Here is an 18,860-nt window from a genome sequence, read left to right on the forward strand (position 1 = left end):
TACTTTTAAAAAACAATTTTAACCTAAAACATCACGTGATTTGATTTTAGTTATATAATATTAACTAATCTCATTTATACTATTTTCATGTATGTAAACCTTGTTCTTTTTATGTGTGTTTAGTACTGGGAATGGAACCCACAGGCATTCTACTGCTGAACAACATCCCCATCCCCATTTTTAAATTATATTTTGAGACAGGGTCTCACTAATATGCGTATGTTTTCCAAAGACAAATTTAATATAAAAGTCACTTAATTTGATTTTAATTGTGTAATATTGGCTAATCTCATTCATACAGTTTTTTTTTTTTTAAAGAAAGAGTGGGGGGGGAGAGAGAGAGAGAGAATTTTTTAATATTTATTTTTTAGTTCTCGGCTGACACAACATCTTTGTTTGTATGTGGTGCTGAGGATCGAACCTGGGCCGCACGCATGCCAGGCGAGCGCGCTACCGCTTGAGCCACATCCCCAGCCCCGTATACAGTTTTAATATATATATAATACCTGAGTTTTTTAATGTTTTTGCTTTTGTGGTACCTGGGTATAAAATTCAGGGGCATTCTACCACTGAGCTATATCTCCATTTTTAAAATTTTGTTTTAAAACAAGGTCTCACTATATTACAGAGGCTGACCTCGGACTTGAAATCCACCTTCCTCATCCTCCTGAATATGGGACTACAGGTATGCATGGCTGCTCCTGGCTTTGATATCTGCAATAGTTTGGATTTGTGTTTGACCGCAATGAACTTTATCAAATATAGAATAACAGTGCCCTTTGAAAACACACAAAATCTTACACAACTTCAGTCAGGAAGTGTTGTGGCAATAGTAGAAAAAGAGTTTTTTTTTTTTTAATCACTATAGAATATTCCTCTGTAATTTCCTGGGTATTTTCAAGTTTTACTATCAGAAGCTTCATAAATCTCCAATTAGAAAAGAAGTCACTGATTCAATATTTGTAATGAAAGTCATAAACGTTGGATATGCTGTTTCTCACTGGGAATTTTTTTTTTATTTCCAGCTTCTCCCTCACAACAGATTCTTGGCTTTATGGATCTAAATATTCTCATCACTTCTCTTTTAAAATTCAAAAACGTGTGAACAAACACCTCAAAAAATATATGGACAACAAATAAATCCATGAAATAATACTTAAAATTGATTAGTCACCAGGAAAGTACAAACTAAAATGTTAGAGCTCTAGAGTTACAATTCAAAAAGACTAAAAGCATCAACTACTAGAAAGGATATGAAGTAACTGGAATATTGATAAAGTATTGGTGGAAAATCAAAATGATGCAATCACTTTGAAACACAGTTTGGGATTTTTTTTAGAACATCAGATATACTCTTAACTTATGATCCAGTAATCCTAGAAAAAAGGAAAATGTCTATTCACAGAAAGACTTGTTCAAGAATGATTACACACATATTCATCTAGGTAAACAATGTAGGACATACTCAGACAATGAAATTCAGACAGTCCTCAAATTAATGATGGTTCAACTTAATTTTTTGACTTTATGATGGTGTGATAGTGATACTCTTTCAGGAGAAACCAGACATTGAACTTTGAGTGCTGAACATTTCCCAGGCTGGCAGTCTCCCTTAGGATCCTCTGCCAAAGCTGGGCAGTGACATTGAGTGGCAGCTCCAAGGCCACCACTTGATCATGAAGGGAAACAACCCACACTCGACAGGGTACTGTATTGCTGAGATATAATGTTCAGTAGGTGAGTTGTGCTAAATGCATTTTCTTTACTTAACACTATTTTCAATTTATGATGGAATTATCTGAAGACAGTCCCACTGTAAGTCAAGCAACATCTACTACCCAGCAATAAAAAGTGACCAACTACTGTTCAGATCAGAAATAGACAAATCTCAAGAATATGTTAAATGAAAAATCTAAATAGAAAAGAGACTATACAATAGTACTTCCATTCACATAATTCTAGCATAAGCAAACATAAGCTATAGTGATAAAAATTAGAACAGTGGTTTCCTTGGGAGATGGACTTGGAATGAGTCATAAAGAAATTATGTGGGGTGATAAAAATGTTTCATACCTTGATGAGACGGTGATTATAAGAGTGTGTCATCTTTCAAAACTATATTAAATATACACTTAAAACCTGTGTATTTTCTTATACATGAATTATCATTCAAGAAGAAGTGGAAAACGAAATCTTGCTTTTGCTTCCATATCCATCTCCTGATAACCCATCTTTTTTGACAGCCAAGCTTCTTGAATACAGAGATTCCATTCGCATTCTCCATTTCATTACCTTTGCTCAGCTTAAAGTTCTGTCATTCACTGTGATAATCCCCCCACCCAAATGCTGTTCCTCTTGCTCCCAATACCCTTTCCAGTGATTCAGCCTGCCTAGTGCCCACTCTTTTTCCTTCAGATTTCAGCCTAGTCATCACCACATTATAAGCCACTTTGGATGCTGTGGGGATGTATTTCCGTAGCACCCTCTACTTTTGTAAAGTAGTATCTCCTCTTAGGTTTACTTGCTTAAATTCTCCCTCTTAACACTACACGCCATATGCTGTGGGCGTGGAAGTTTATTTTGTTACCTCCTGAGTTCTCAGTACCAAGCAAAGTACTTGGTCTATGATATTTGAAAATGATTTGTAAGTAAATAAATAAGCAAGTAAATGAACGAGTCATTTTCCTTACTTTACCATACTTACTTTCCTTACTTTATCTTATTTACTTCCTTACTCTACTATTATTCCTTTATTTTTTTTTCTATTTCCTCTTCTATTATTATAGTCTAAGTCCTTATCCTCTATGACCTGGGCCACCTTTGTAGTAAGTTCCCTACAGATCTCTCTGCCTTTGGCCGCTTGCATTTCTAATTGACACACACACACACACACCACATCTACTTGAAGTGTCTGTTAGTTAAATAAAATGGTCTTATCTCTTTGATATATTTAATTATTTGTTAAATGAATTTAAAACTCCAGACATGATTTTTGAGGTATTGGTCCTTTGTTTACCACATCAAATCTCTTTTTTCTTCCAGCCATTTCTACTTTCTCTTCAGATCTTGCTTGAACAGCAAACCTCGTGTCTGGTTTCTACCTCCAGCTCCTTTCAGTTCTGGTACAGCTTCCATAGAATCGTCAGCATTTTCTCCTCAAAACAAACTGATCCTCTCTCTTTCTAGTTTAGAAAGTTTTATTGGCCTGCTATTATCTACAAAATGACGTTTGTATTTCTTGCCTTGGGGGAAGAAAAGACCCCCCAGACATAGTTGTAAAAACATTTGTGCAAGCCATTCCTTATTTTTCTAGAAGGCCCATTTCTTCGGTCTTCTCCTGAGATACTCAGTAAAGTACCACACTGTTAGTAACTCAAGCCTTCATGCTTGTCTCGTTTCCCTGCCTGTTCTCCGTGCTACCCCACACCTTGGTTCATGCTTCTGCAATAATACTTCCAGGTTGAATAATAATCTCTTTTCATTTTTGTTTTCTCTTGTTAAAACCATGTCTCCTCGTCTGTGTGTTTGTTTTTATTTCATATACTTGGTATAATGCTTGGGTTAGATAGAATATCTGTTATCTGAATATAGTAATGAATGATGGATTCATACCATTTCTGAATACTTTCAGATGTTTCACAAGCTTTCGCTTCTGCTTCTGTGGTTTGCCCAGCCTGGATAACTTTTCTAATTTTGTGACTAGTGAAAGCTTTACATCTCTTAAAGGTCTGGTTCAACTGATTCCTCTATGTGTCATTTTCTCTGCCTTCTTGCATAAGAACTAATGATATCTTACTATGTGTTCCCTTGGTGGCTTATTTATTCATTTTTCATTTTGGTAAACATAGTATTGTGAATGTGATGGCCACTATGGATGCTACGGAGCTTGCTATAGAGAATGCAATCTGGTGCATACTATTGAGAAGTTCACATTGTAATAGAGAAATAAATTTGTGAAAATATAGATAGAATTCAATCTGTTAAATGCTATAATCAAAGTGTGAATAAAATGCTAGGAGATCAGTGCTTGGAAGAATTCATTTGACATGATTCATAGGAATGATTCATATAGTGGTTGAGAACTAAGCAGGTACTTGAAAAAGGCATAGGAGTTTGACAGGCAAATGGGTGGTTGTAAAGATATTCCAGGCAGAAGAAGCAATCTTTCTGAGTGCACAGGATTATGAGAAAAGATTCTGGCAACTGATTCACCTTTTTTTCCCCCCACAATGATCTCCTAAGCTCCCTGTCCATGCATATAACACTTTTGAACTCTAGCTAATAACTCACTAACTTTCAGCACTGTAGACTCCAGTCAGTGCCTCCAATGATTATGCTTTGGATTTGGTGTCAGTTTAGAATGTTAAAAACTTTAAGATTCTTAACTCAAATATTCCCCTCTCTTACTTCCAGTATCCCACTTTATTTCACCACGTTTTCCCCGTGTTTGTCATGTTTCTATGACCTTTCAACATATACTGCTTCTCTTTGGGGTGTCCCTTCCTTCCTCAATTGTTTTCCATAAGAAACATGCTTTAAAGGAATGGCTTTGCGATTTTGGAAAGAAGTAACCAGATCACTGAGAATAAATACTATTGTAAACATTTGAACACTGTAAACTTTTGTTTTGAAGCTTGCTGTAGTTAGGTGGGTTCAAATGACTCCAGATGGAGAAACTTGATGATCTGTGATTAATAAATCTATGACCTTAAAATATGCTGCTGTAGTCTGGCAACTAGCTTAGAGACTAGTTTTAAAAATAGTTAACAAATTTAGGATTTTTTTGGCTTTCTCTTTGGGGTGTGGCATATACTTGGTCAGTAAAACTCTGAGTTAAGAATTTGTACACCATATTAGGTCAATTTGTTCCTTATTTAATTGGAATACTAACTTTAATTTCTGCAACACAATGTTATGGATTTAGATATATAGTCTTTCTTTAATTAGCTTTAAATTTTGTTACTCTACATAAAATGGGGAATCACTAAAAGAACACAGTAAAGGTGGTATTCCGCTATTGTAAATAGCCCATTATCTTAATTTAGATTCTGTTGAAAATATACTAAGCATTGGTGTTATGGTTTGTATGTGAAGTATCCCCCAGAAGCTCATGTGTAAGACAATGTGAGAGGGTTCCGAGGGGAAATGATTGGGTTGTGAGAGCTTTAAACTAATCAGTGAATTAATCCTGGATGAGATTTACTGAGTGGTAACTGGAGGCAGGTGGGTTGTGGCTGGAGGAGGTGGAGCATTGGGGGTGTGGCTTTGGGGTATATATTTGTATCTCGCGAGTCTCTCTCTGCTTTCTGATCATCACATGAGTTGAATCCCTCTGTTACACAATCTGTCATGATGTTCAGCCTCCACTGGAGTCCCAAGGAAGGGAACTATTGTCCATGGACGGAGACCTCTGAAACTGTGAGCTCCCAAATAAACATTTCCTTTGCTAAAATTTTACTGGTCAGATCCTTTAGTTATAGCAGCAAAAAAGCTGACTAAAACAATTGGTATTTTGTTAAATGTTTGACAAAGATGGTATGTTGGTGTGAGCTGGGATTCAGGCTAACTCAATCTGACTTCAACAACTGGTTTGCCATCAATAGTTTTGTGAGGAAATCTTGTGTTTCAAATAATCCAAGCTCTGCCACTTTTCACCCGTGTTATCATGCGCTTTTCCAACCTCTCTGCGCCTCAAACTTCACATACAGAATCTGGAACCTACATCTGAAGGTTGTTTTAGATCTTAAATGAGATTTTACAAGTGACATGGTTAATGATTAATATTATTCTTGGCTTATAGTAAATACTACAGGACCCATATTATATTCTGTTATTCCTATTATTTCATTCTCTATATCATGTAATATGTCTTTTTATGTTTTTATTAGTGCTTCATAGCTATATATAATAGTGGGGTTCATTTTGACATTATCACACTTGCATGGAAGTAATTTGTCCTATTTCAGTCTCCAGGGCCTCCACCCCTACCCCCATACTCCACTGGTCTTCTGCGATCAGTTTGTTGTTCTATAAATTGGTATCTGTAGGCAGGGTTCACCTGTGGTACATTTGCACATTCACATAGCATAACTTGGTCACCCTCATTCCACTGTTCCTCCCCTTTCCATCCCTCCCCTCTGCCCCTCAATACCCTTCTCCACTCCACTGTTCTCCTTTCCATTTTCAAGATTATCTCTCCCTTCTTCTCCTTGTTTTCCTAGCTTCTGCATTTTTTAACCCCCTCTTTCTTAACTCCTCCAGATCCAACATTGACTTATATTGGATTATTTCAATGCCACACACCAGGCTCATGATAGCACATAGGTACACTATGGATTATTCCACGAAGGGATTATAATTTACACACACACACACACACACACACACACACTATCTAATGCCAAATTGTATTTTGTAGGTTTTAAGTGATTGTAGTACAAACCAAGTTATATAGAAATTAAGAGAAAAAGGCCATTATTTAGTTATATCAATTAGAAAAGGCCTTACATTAAAATAACATTAATGTTGATTGGTGGATTGGATTCAATACACAGAATTGAAGAAGATGATATTCCAGCCATTGAAGAAAGCAGTAGAAAATGGGGAGGTTTGTGATGGATTTATGAAGAGTGAGTGATGGGAGTAATGAGGTATAGTAGGGCTATACCATCTTATAAGTCTAAAACTACATATACAAACAGATCATATAAATCCTGTAATGCTGAAGTAATTGTTACCTTGCACATATTTAGAGTCAAGGTTTAACAGGAGAGTAACATAACTAAGGTTTTGCTTTGAGAGAATAAATTACATAAGGGTGGGTGTGATGGATTGTATAGTAGAAAACTGGAGGTAAAATAAGATGCACTATTATTGTCCCAATAGTAAGATGGACCTGAAAAATGGAAAGGGAGATCATGTCAATGGGAAAGGAAAGGAAATAGGAAAAAAAAGAAAGAAGAGACATCCAGTTTTGAATTTGAAGTGAGAGAATAAATATAGCTCAGGTTATTAAGAGCAAGAATGGAACTAAGAAAATTGGGATAAGGCAGCAATTATTTTGGAGCGAGGGGAGATACATTTAAATGTTAGTGAACCACCATGGTAAACATACTGAGCCATCAGGGCTCACTGGGAATCCATCTTCTGTTCCACTTGGCATCCACTGGTTCAGTTCAAAGGCTAGGAGCTGGAATTCTCTGAAGGTCATTTATATGTCTAGATGTTGATGCTGACAACTGAGATCATCCCTGTGGCTTTTGGACAAAGTATCTACATGTAGCTTCTCTATGTGGCCCTGACTTTTTCACAACATATTGGCCTGGCTCCAAAGGCTAGTGACCCAAGAGCTGATGAGTGGTGACACTGTTATTCAAGAGCTTGGAGAAGTGGAAATATTACTATGACCATTTTTTGAGATGATGCCCTGCCATATTCTTTTTAAAATTATTTTTAAAATTTATATATGAAGCAGAATGAATTACAATTATTATTACACATATATAGCACAATTTTTCATATCTCTGGTTGTATACAATTTGTGTCTTCATACATGTACTTTGAATAATAATGTCCGTCACATTCCACCATCATTTCTAACCCCATACCCGCTTCCTTCCCCTACCACCTCTTTGCCCTATCTAGAGTTCGTCTATTCCTTCCAAGTTCCTCCTCCCTACCCCACTATGAATCAGCCTCCTTATATCAGAGAAAACATTCGGAATTTGTTTTTGGGGGGATTGGTGAACTTCACTTAGCATTATATTTTCCAACTCCATCCATTTACTTGCAAATGCCATGATTTTATTCTCTTTTATTGCTGAGTAATATTCCATTGTGTATGTAGGCCACATTTTTTTTAATCAATTCATCTATTGAAAGGCATCTAGGTTGGTCCCACAGTTTAGCTATTGTGAATTGTGTTGCTCTAAACACTGATGTGGCTGTGTCCCTGTAGTATGCTGTTTTTAAGTCCCCAAAGAGAGGGTTAGCTGGGTCAAATGGTGGTTCCATTCCCAATTTTCCAAGAAATCTTCATACTGCTTTCCATATTGGCTGCACTAATTTGCAGTCCCACCAGCAATGTATGAGTGTGCCTTTCCCCCCACATCCTCACCAACACTTATTGTTGTTTGTATTCATAATAGCTGCCATTCTGACTGGAGTGAGATGAAATCTTAGAGTTGTTTTGATTTGCATTTATCTAATTGCTAGCAATGATGAACATTTTTTTCATATATTTGTTGATTGATTGTATATCAGCTTCTGAGAAGTGTATGTTCATGTCCTTGGCCCATTTATTGATTAGGTTATTTGTTTTTTTAATTTTTTAATTTTTGGTGTTTAGCTTTTTGAGTTCTTTATATACCCTAGAGATTAGTGCTCTTTCTGATGTGTGAGGGGTAAAGATTTGCTCCCAAGATGTAGGCTCTCTATTCACCTCACAGATTGTTTCTTTTTGTTTTTAGTTTGAGCCCATCCCATTTATTGATTCTTGATTTTATTTCTTACACCAAAGGAGTCTTATTAAGGAAGTTGGGGCCTAGGCCAACAGCATTCTAAATGGAGAAAAATTGAAAGCATTTCCTCTAAAAACTAGAACAAGACAGGAATGCCCTCTTTCACCACTTCTATCTAACATAGTTCTTGAAACACTGGCCAGAGCAATTAGACAGACAAAAGAAGTTAAAGGGATACACATAAGAAAAGAACTCAAATTGGCACTATTTGATGATGATGTGATTTTATACCTAGAAGACCCTAAAATTTCCACCATAAAACTTCTAGAACTAGCAAATGAATCCAGCAAAGTAGCAGGATATAAAATCAACACCCATAAATCAAATGCATTTCTGAATATCAGTGACAAATCCTCAGAAAGGGAAATGAGGAAAACTACCCCATTTACAATAGCCTCAAAAAAAAAAACCTACTTGGGAATCAACAAAAGAGGCAAAAGATCTATAAAATGAAAATCACAGAACCCTAAAAAAAGAAATCAAAGAAGACCTTAGAAGATGGAAAGATCTACCTTGCTCTTGGATAGGCAGAATTAATATTATCACAATGACCATACTATCAAAAGCACTATACAGATTTAATGCAATTCTGATAAAAATCCCAATGACATTTCTCATAGAAATAGAAAAAGCAGTCATGAAATTCATCTGGAAAAAAATAAGAGACCCAGAATAGCTAAAGAAATCCTTAGAAAGAAGAGTGAAGCAGGTGGCATCACTATACCAGACCTTACACTATACTACAGAGCAATAGTAACAAAAAGCAACATAGTATTGGCACCAAAACAGACTGGTAGACCAATGGAACAGAATAGAGGACACAGAGACTAACCCACAAAATTACAGTTGTCTTATATTAGACAAAGGCGCCAAAAACATGCATTGGAGAAAAGATCACCTCTCCAACAAATGGTGCTGGGAAAACTTGAAATCCATATGCAACAAAATGAAATTAAACCCCTTTCACCATACACAAAATCTCTCACCATACACAAAACTCAACTAAAAATGGATCAAGGACCTAGGAATAAAACCAGAGACCCTGTGTCTAATAGAAGAAAAAGTAGGCCCTGATGCCCTCCATAGTCTTAAAGATTGGCAGGAAATTTTAGCTGCAAGGAACAACACCCATCCCTCCACCTCAGTTTAAGTAGTGCTTCAGTACAGAGGGGACTACACAAACCTGGCTTCTGCACTGAATTCTACATATAGTTTAATTCCAATTTTCAGCTCCTTTTCATTTATGGTTCCTAAGTGAAACAGAACAATTTGTCACTTTGCCTGTAGCAGAATGTTGCCTGTATATACAAGAAAACTCTAATCATTCTAGATTTATTTTCTTTCATATTTAACTTAGACCACTTGAATTCTTTTTTTAACCATGATCTTCATGGTTTCCTTCTACCATACAATCCACTCAACCAGTCTCTAAACCTAAATGCACCTCACCATTCACATGCATAGTGGTGTCTTTTAGAAATTTGACCTATTTTCTTGTCTCCCTGCCCACATTCATTTCACCCATGTTCCAACTCTAACTACCTATGCTGATGATGTCAGCATTTCTATTGCCACGTGTGCTTAAAGCTCTCTAAGTTGCAACTTACTATGCATCTTCTCCACAATGGAGAAGATACCTGCATCTCCATGTTGTGTTCAAGTTAACCTGTTATCCAGTTATTTAGGAGGCTGAGGCAAGGAATCACAAATTTAAAGCCAGCCTCATTTCTAACAAGAATCTAATTTTCTATAATCTATATAACTTTCCATCTTTATCTGTATATATCTGATGTTCCAGGAACACCAAATTTATACATTTTTTTCTTCAAAATATGCTGACCTGGGACTCTGGAAGTTTGTTCAGGAAGATATCTTTATACTTTTATCTGGTAACCCCCAAAGTACTTTGGCATCGCAAAAAATATTTTTTGCAGGAAAGCTTATCTAATTCTGCATTATGAGTTATTTGCTCTCACAGAAAACTGGGAGAATGTTTACCAATCAAAACATCACACTCTAATCATATTGTTGGTTTATAGGCTTATTTGAAAGTGGGAATTTTGTCTCATTTTAAAAAAAAATTTCTCTAGTGCCAGTTTCTGTCACATTGTTGTAGATTGATTTTTTTTCAAATGAATTAGTGAATGGATTCTTGTCTCTCATACCCTATCTCTTTTCTACTTTAAAGAAAATCATTAGTAACATTTATAACACTTTTTTCTTTAGTTGTACTTTGTAAATTCTCCTTAAAATATTTTACTAGTGTTTGACTCAGTACCTATTGCCGTGAGAGTTTTGCATAGTAAATAACTATGGACTCTCAGTAACATAAAACATGTATCTCGCTTAGTCACCTGGGCTGCTGTACGGATCTTGTCTGGGTTTCCGCACATGGCTGAGTGGTGGCTGGCTGTTGGCTAATGTAGGATGGTCTTAGATATTATTGTTGGGCTTTCTCAGCCTTGTTGAAAGAGTTTCTGGTTCTCCTGACAGGATAACCTGGCAATGTTTTTTAATGGAGAGATATAAGAGAGCAAGCCCTAATATATTCCAAGCCTCTGCTGATGACAGCTCTGCTGACATTGTATTGTCTAAAGCATGTCACATGAATGGATTTAGGGAAGTCAAATTATGCTCCCTTTCTTATCATGAAAGAGAACTTCAAAATCACATGGCAAAGGGTATAGATTAAGGACAAATTTAAGAATTTAGACCAATATTAGAATCTATCGTGGGTTATTCAATCAGTCCACCAATAACTCTTTTTGGAACCTATAGTTCTACAAACCATTTTATTAAGATGGTACAGAAGTTATTAGAGAAAGATAGATGAATCATAATTTTCTTCCGGGAGTTTCACATTCTATTTGGAATTTAATAGAGAAAAAGTATACGCGACTAAGAGTTAGATATATGAGATAAGAAATGTTTTGTTAATGGAGAAAGGAAACATCAGCAGCATTAACAATCCTTTTAAAAAGGTCTTTTGGTCTGGGCATGGTGGCATGAGCCTGTCATCCTGACAGCTGAGATGGTTGAGGCAGGAGGATCCCACATTTGAGGCCAGCCTTAGCAACTTAGAGAGATCTTGCCTGGAAATAAAAAGATAAAAAGAACTGGAGTTGTAGATCAGTGGTAAAGTGCCCCCTCAGATCAATCCCCAGTACCCCCACCTCCGAAAAAGGGAGGAGAATGGAGAACTAGATTTGGAAATACTGCTGAAATTTTAAGCAAAAATTAGAAAGAGATTTCATGCAGAACATTTTCCTTTTTTTATTGTATCATTAGTTTATCATATAAATTGCTTAGGTTTCTTTATCTGGAAATTTGCAGACATCATTCCTAAATTGGTCTCGAAATGGTGATTGGTGCGTTACAAGTGAATAACAACAGTAAATAATTCATAATCAAATCTCCCTTGAAGACATAAGTAAACATATAAATAACTATAATAAATTAGAAAAGAACATGATGACTTTGATTTGATTGACAAAACTACCTGATGCTTTGTCTCCAGGGAGACATCATCAAGCAGGGTTCAGAGTCTCCACTGCAAATTAGAATTGCATGCACGACTCTTTTCTGAAGCTCAATTAACTTTGAAATTTAAAAGTGCTTTAGGGAACCAGGTTTGGGTTGATGACAAGGAGAGTTATTAGGTTAACCACAAAAAGCAATATTTTACAAACTATGGGGAAAGACGAAAATAAACCAGAAAGAAATATGCTCTCAGGAAACAACTAATGTATAGAGGAAAAATGACAGAAATCTCAAATATTCTGTTATCCATTTATTTTTGCTTTTAAAATTTTTGTTATTTTGTATTTAGCTTTCTTTAAGATTTTTGTACCCCTCTATTTTTTTACTATATTTCTGAAGATGAAAATCTCAGTGTCTTGCTTGAACATACTTTTATAAACATAGAGACATTTATTTCAGCCAAATAGAGATAAAGAAGAAATGAATTTTCATACAAAATATTTTTGCAATTTAAGAAACAAGACACCACGAGCCATTTAAAACTTAAAATTAAGCATTCTCCATTTCTCTTTCTGTTATTTTAAAGTGAATCCTCAAAATTTTATTACTGCATCTCTAAATATGTTGCTATTTATCTCCAAAAACCAAAATCTCATAAATCTTAGTACCATTATCACAATTAAAAATAATTTCCATTTCGCCTTCTGCCATACTCATGAAATTTTGTTCTCTATACAGGTCTCCTTCTTTCCTCTCTACTCCCCTAGGAAGTGAGCCATTTTATAACTATGGTTGATATCACATAGAACTCAGTGTTTACCTGTTGTCTGTTCCCTTGGTACCTGAAGATGGTGCCAAAACTGCTACTTTAATTTATGGCATATCACATTTAGAAATAGTAACTTTTACTTATTTATTCAGAGAAGACAGTTAAGCAACAATGAAGTTCATTTAATTTTTGGCAAGGATTTCTCCTGGGGGAGAGGTAATGGGGGAAGAATGTAAAAAGAAAAAAAAAATCTCCAAGGGCTGTTTCTTCTTCTTCTTTTTTAAAAAAAATATTCATCTTTTAGTTGTAGGTGGACACAATATCTTTATTTTATTTTTATGTGGTGCTGAGGATTGAACCCAGTACCTCAGGCATGCTAGGTGAGTGCTCTACCTCTGAGCCACAACCCAAGCCCAGTTTTTAGAACTTGTTTACCAGATTATAATACACTTCCAATTACATGTTTAAGAATGCATCTCATTCCATGATTTGCTCTTCTCATTTCTTAATAATGATCTGGAACATCACCTAGTGAGAGTATGAAATTCTGTGGATTCAGAGATGGTGGGAAGACTTTGGTTAAAAGTCTGAGCCTCTGGGCTGTGGCCCTAGTTCTATCTCAGTTTAAACTTGATTTATGAGTTCCTTAGATTGTCTAGGTCTGTTTTATTCTTCTTTAAAAAAAAGATATAAAAAGCACTATGCTATTGTTACATATGTTTATGAAAGGTAAATAAATGGGCTAGATGATACATACGAAAATACACGTTTTCTTTTTGATTTATTTTAACATGTTGCAGTGGAAGTTTCACACATTAACCATGAAGAGAGAACAATATAAAGAACTCCACGATCCCAAATATTAATGGAAATCAATTTATGACTAATCTGTGGGATCTATGTTTCTACCAATTTCTTTTGCCACAATTATTTTTAAATATTATTATTTTACCTATAAATATGTTGGCACTTATCTCAAAAACTAAGATACCATAAGATACCATTGCAGAGCCATTATCACAGATAAAATTAACTAAAATGTAATAATTTAATGTCAAAATTAATTATTTATTACATTACATAATCATTGACCAAATATAATGGTCAAATTCTTATTTTGGCTGATCAATTTTTGTTAACACAAGACACAAATAATTTCCATGTGTTATGATTAGTCCACATGTTGCAATTAAATAATTTTAAATAATAATTCACATCCCTTTTTGTCCCAATGCATTTTACTTGTTGGAGAAACTGCCATTTTTCCTTTCACATTGCTTTTTCATGGTGTTGAAATGTTGTGCTATCTTATTTCTTGTAAATTATAGCTATATTGAAAGCTTGAATAAAATTTAAATTTTATATTTTTCATGTTTGCAAATTATATTCTTAATATTGTTTTTAAACAACATTTTTTTTCTCTGCAGTTTTTTACTACAAATTCTATTAAGCCTTTTCAACGAGAACAAAGCCCTATGATACTTTAAACAAGAAGAGACATCATAATTCTCTGTAACATACTTTCCCATGTGTTTAACTCATGACCAAGAAAACATTACCTGGTTCCACCTGTTACCTGTCCTTTTACCCAGTGGAAGTAGAGGTGTTCAGAAGAATGATGGGTAACCATGTTGTTGTCCCTCTGTTCTTGTTCCTTCTTTCTTTTCCATACAGATAAATCTTAGTTGTCTTGTATCATTTGACCCATTAATATTGAATTGCATGAATGTAAATTATAAAGCATGATGATGAACAGAGTGAACCCACCACTCAATGTGACATCTAGAATATTATGAAATGGCCTTTGTGCTTCCAGTCTATCCTATCTGTAAGCACTACTCTCTTGCTATATAAAAACTAATTTTATTACATATTTAATATTCCTAAATATTATTTTTTTATCCCACGTTTTTGAGTTTTACTTCTACAGTCCACTATGTAATAGTATCTGGAAATCAATATATTCGTTTAATTTTTTTCAAGTTTAATCCATGTGATTTTTCTATTTATTTATTTTCCCTGCTGTGTCGAACTTTATATGCCCATTTATTTTTCTATAATTGTATCACTGAGTATTTAGGTTGTTGTTCCCAGTGTTTTACTATTACATTCTGGCTCTGGATATTCTTTTTCTTTTTTGTGGTACTCAGGATTGAACTCAGGGCCTTGTACATGCAAGGCAAGCACTCTATCAACTGAGCTATATCCCTAGCTCCTGGCTCTGGACATTCTTTTACCTATTCCTTGGTAAACACATTCCAAAATGTCTCTAGGAGGTTTTTTTGGAGTAGAATTATCTGTCCTATAGTGTGTACATGTTCAATTTTACAAAATAATACAAATTTATTTCCAGAGTATTTTACCAACTTACATTGTTATTAACAGTTTTGACAATCTCTATTAATAAACATCTTTTATGTTTATAATTAATTTATGGCTTTTTATAAACTAGATATAAAGAATATCTCTTTGTAGACAATTGAAATGTCACTGTTTAACAACAAAGAACTTTATTTTACACAAATTATTGCCTTACATCATTTCTTCTGATATTTCTGTTCATGTATTTTTTTACCTTTGCTTTTCTTTAGCAAACTCTGTTATGTATTTTTTGTCAGTTACATGCATTACAATTATCTTAGCCCATTTGATGACAAATCTTTTAACTTTCTTAAGAATGGTCTTTGATTAACAGAAGTCTAAACTTCCAATGTAGTTGTATATACCAGTATTATCCTTCATAGTTAGAAATTTTTGAGTTTTCTTTTTTTAATCCCTATTCTCCAGACAAAACCTGTTTTCCCATGTCTTTGTCTAAATATTTAAAGGTTTTTAACAATTTTATTAAATACTTTAAAGTTCTGCTTTGAATGTTGAAATTCTTGTTCCACTTGATTTTTTTTTTTTGTAGGTAGTCTGAGGTGAGGTTCAATCTTTCCCCCATTTGACATTTGAACAGCTAAGACTTTTAGAGAATAGTTTTTCATAATCCCAAGTCATCTATTAAAATTCCATATATATTTTTATCCATTTGTCTATTGAAGGGCATCTAGGTTGGTTCCACAGTCTTGCTATTGTGAATTGTGCTGCTATGAACATCGGTGTAGCAGTGTCCCTGTAGCATGCTCTTTTTAGGTCTTTAGGGAATAGACCAAGAAGGGGAATAGCTGGGTCAAATGGTGGCTCCATTCCCAGCTTTCCAAGAAATCTCCATACTGCTTTCCAAATTGGCTGCACCAATTTGCAGTCCCACCAGCAATGTACAAGTGTACCCTTTTCCCCACATCCTCGCCAGCACTTGTTGTTGTTTGACTTCATAATGGCTGCCAATCTTACTGGAGTGAGATGGTATCTTAGGGTGGTTTTGATTTGCATTTCTCTGACAGCTAGAGATGGTGAGCATTTTTTCATGTACTTGTTGATTGACTGTATGTCCTCCCCTGAGAAGTGTCTGTTCAGGTCCTTGGCCCATTTGTTGATTGGGTTGTTTGTTCTCTTATTGTCTAATTTTTGGAGTTCTTTGTATACTCTGGATATTAGGGCTCTATCTGAAGTGTGAGGAGTAAAGATTTGTTCCCAGGGTGTAGGCTCCCTATTTACCTCTCTTATTGTTTCTTTTGCTGAGAAAAAACTTTTTAGTTTGAGTAAGTCCCATTTGTTGATTCTAGTTATTAACTTTTGTGCTATGGGTGTCCTATTGAGGAATTTGGTGCCCGACCCCACCGAATGTAGATCGTAGCCAACTTTTTCTTCTATCAGACGGCATGTCTCTGATTTGATATCAAGCTCCTTGATCCATTTTGAAAGAATGTCCAGAGCCAGGAGCTAGGGATATAGCTCAGTTGATAGAGTGCTTGCCTTGCATGTAGAAGGCCTGAGTTCAATCCTGAGTACCACAAAAAAGAAAAAGAATATACACAATGGAGTATTACTCTGCATTAAAAAATGACAAAATCATAGAATTTGCAGGGAAATGGATGGCATTAGAGCAGATTATGCTAAGTGAAGCTAGCCAATCCCTAAAAAACAAATGCCAAATGTCTTCTTTGATATAAGGAGAGTAACTAAGAACAGAGTAGGGACGAAGAGCATGAGAAGAAGATTAACATTAAACAGGGATGAGAGGTGGGAGGGAAAGGGAGAGAGAAGGGAAATTGCATGGAAATGGAAGGAGACCCTCAGGGTTATACAGTGGAGGGGGTAGAGAGAGAGGAGGGGAGGGGAGGGGAGAGGAGGGGAGGGGGGATGGTGGAGGATGGGAAAGGCAGCGGAGCACAACAGACACTAGTATGGCAATATGTAAATCAATGGATGTGTAACTGATGTGATTCTGCAATCTGTGTATGGGGTGAAGGTGGGAGTTCATAACCCACTTGAATCAAAGTGTGGAATATGATATGTCAAGAAATTTGTAATGATTTGAACAACCAACAATAAAAAATTAAAAAAAAATAAAAAATAAAATTCCATATATAAACATGAATATATTCCTAGTATGTTAGGTATATTTGTGTAAAACCTTATTGCATGTTGAATTTTATTAAATATATATATTTTGTATATAGTACTAGGAGATTTCATCTAACAATATGAAACTGTCCTGCCTTGTGAGAAAAATCCCACCTGGTCATGGAGCATTTTTTAATACATTTTATACAATGCTCAGTTTAATATTTTGTTTCAATTTTTACATTTATGTTCATGAACAAAACTAGCTTTTTCTTTTATTATTCTATATTTGTCTAGGAACAAGAAATAACTTTATTAGAAGTTACCCATGAAAAATCTATAGCAAATAAAATTTACAACATGAGAATTTTGAAAATATATTCTTAAAAACTAGATACAAGTAAATGCTATACTACACCAGTAGATTTCAACTAGCAAGTGATCAGATAAGAAAATGAAGCTAAGTGCCTAAAAAATGGAAAAGTAGAAATTATGCTGCTATTTTTAATTCTTTTTATCAAGTCAGCATTATCCTACACCAAAACCAGATAAGAACAATAAAAAAAGAAAACTACAGACTAATATCCTTGATAAACACATAGGCAAAAAAAAAAAATCCTCAATTGAATATTAGCAATCTGAGTCCAATAGCATATTTAAAAAATATTTCATCATAATCAGATGAGATTGATCTAGGGATGCAAAGATGGCTCAACATATGCACATTAAGAATCATTAAACAGCACATGGACAGAATGAAGAACAAAAACCATATGATCTTCTCAATAAATAGAAAAGGCATTTGATAAAATTTAATATCCTTCATGATAAAAAACTTTCATGAAACTAGGTATGGAAAAAACATACCTCAACATAGTAAAGACCATATATCATAAATCTACAGCTAATAACATATGGAATGGGGTAAAATGGGAAGCTTTTTCTCTAAAATCTGAAACAAAGCAAGGATGGCCCTTGTAGCACTTTTATTCAACATAGTACTGGAAGTTCTAGGCAAAGCAATTAGGCAAGAGAATGAAATAGAGGACAATCAAATTGGAAATGAGGAAGTCAAATTGCCACTGTTTACAAATGACACACATAATGGTATATTTTGAAAACTTCAATGACTCCACCAAAACAAACAAACTAAAAGCAACAACAACCTATGAGAAATAATAAACACAGTATAGTTGCAGGAGGCAAAACTGACTTACAAAAAATCAGTACTGTTTTTATACATCATAATGAATTATCTTCAAAAGAAGTCAAGAAAACAAATAAAAAATAAAACTACCTAGGGAGCTCTACAATAATAACTTGAAGCATTAATTACAGTTATTGAAGAATACACAAAAAATGGAAAGACATCCTATGTTAATGGGTTGGAAAAATTAATACTCTTAAGTTGTCCATACTGCTCAAAGTGTTCTACACATTTAATGACATTCTTATCAAAACACCAATGACAATCTTTACAGAATTAGAAAAAAAGTCTAAAATTTGGAATCACCACCCCCCCAAATAGCCAAAACAAGCATGAACAAAAAGAACAAAGCAATAAGTATTAATTTACGTGAATCAAAGTATACTAAAAGACCATAGTAATCAAAACAGCATTGTATTGGAATAAAAATAAACAC

The 18,860-nt window shown here is 34.8% G+C and overlaps 1 long non-coding RNA gene across 6 annotated transcripts in view; it reads left to right on the forward strand.

The window, feature by feature from the left end:
• LOC125615259 overlaps positions 1–18,860 on the forward strand; it is a 117,492-nt gene that overhangs the window by 46,502 nt on the left and 52,130 nt on the right. For all 6 annotated transcript variants that reach the window (XR_007345832.1, XR_007345831.1, XR_007345833.1 and 3 more), the window contains one exon: positions 629–685. This is a non-coding gene — a long non-coding RNA (uncharacterized LOC125615259). The remainder of the gene's footprint in view (positions 1–628; positions 686–18,860) is intronic.

The sequence above is a fragment of the Marmota marmota genome, unplaced genomic scaffold (assembly GCF_001458135.2).
Source record: "Marmota marmota marmota unplaced genomic scaffold, marMar, whole genome shotgun sequence".
Classification (NCBI taxonomy): Eukaryota; Metazoa; Chordata; class Mammalia; order Rodentia; family Sciuridae; genus Marmota; species Marmota marmota.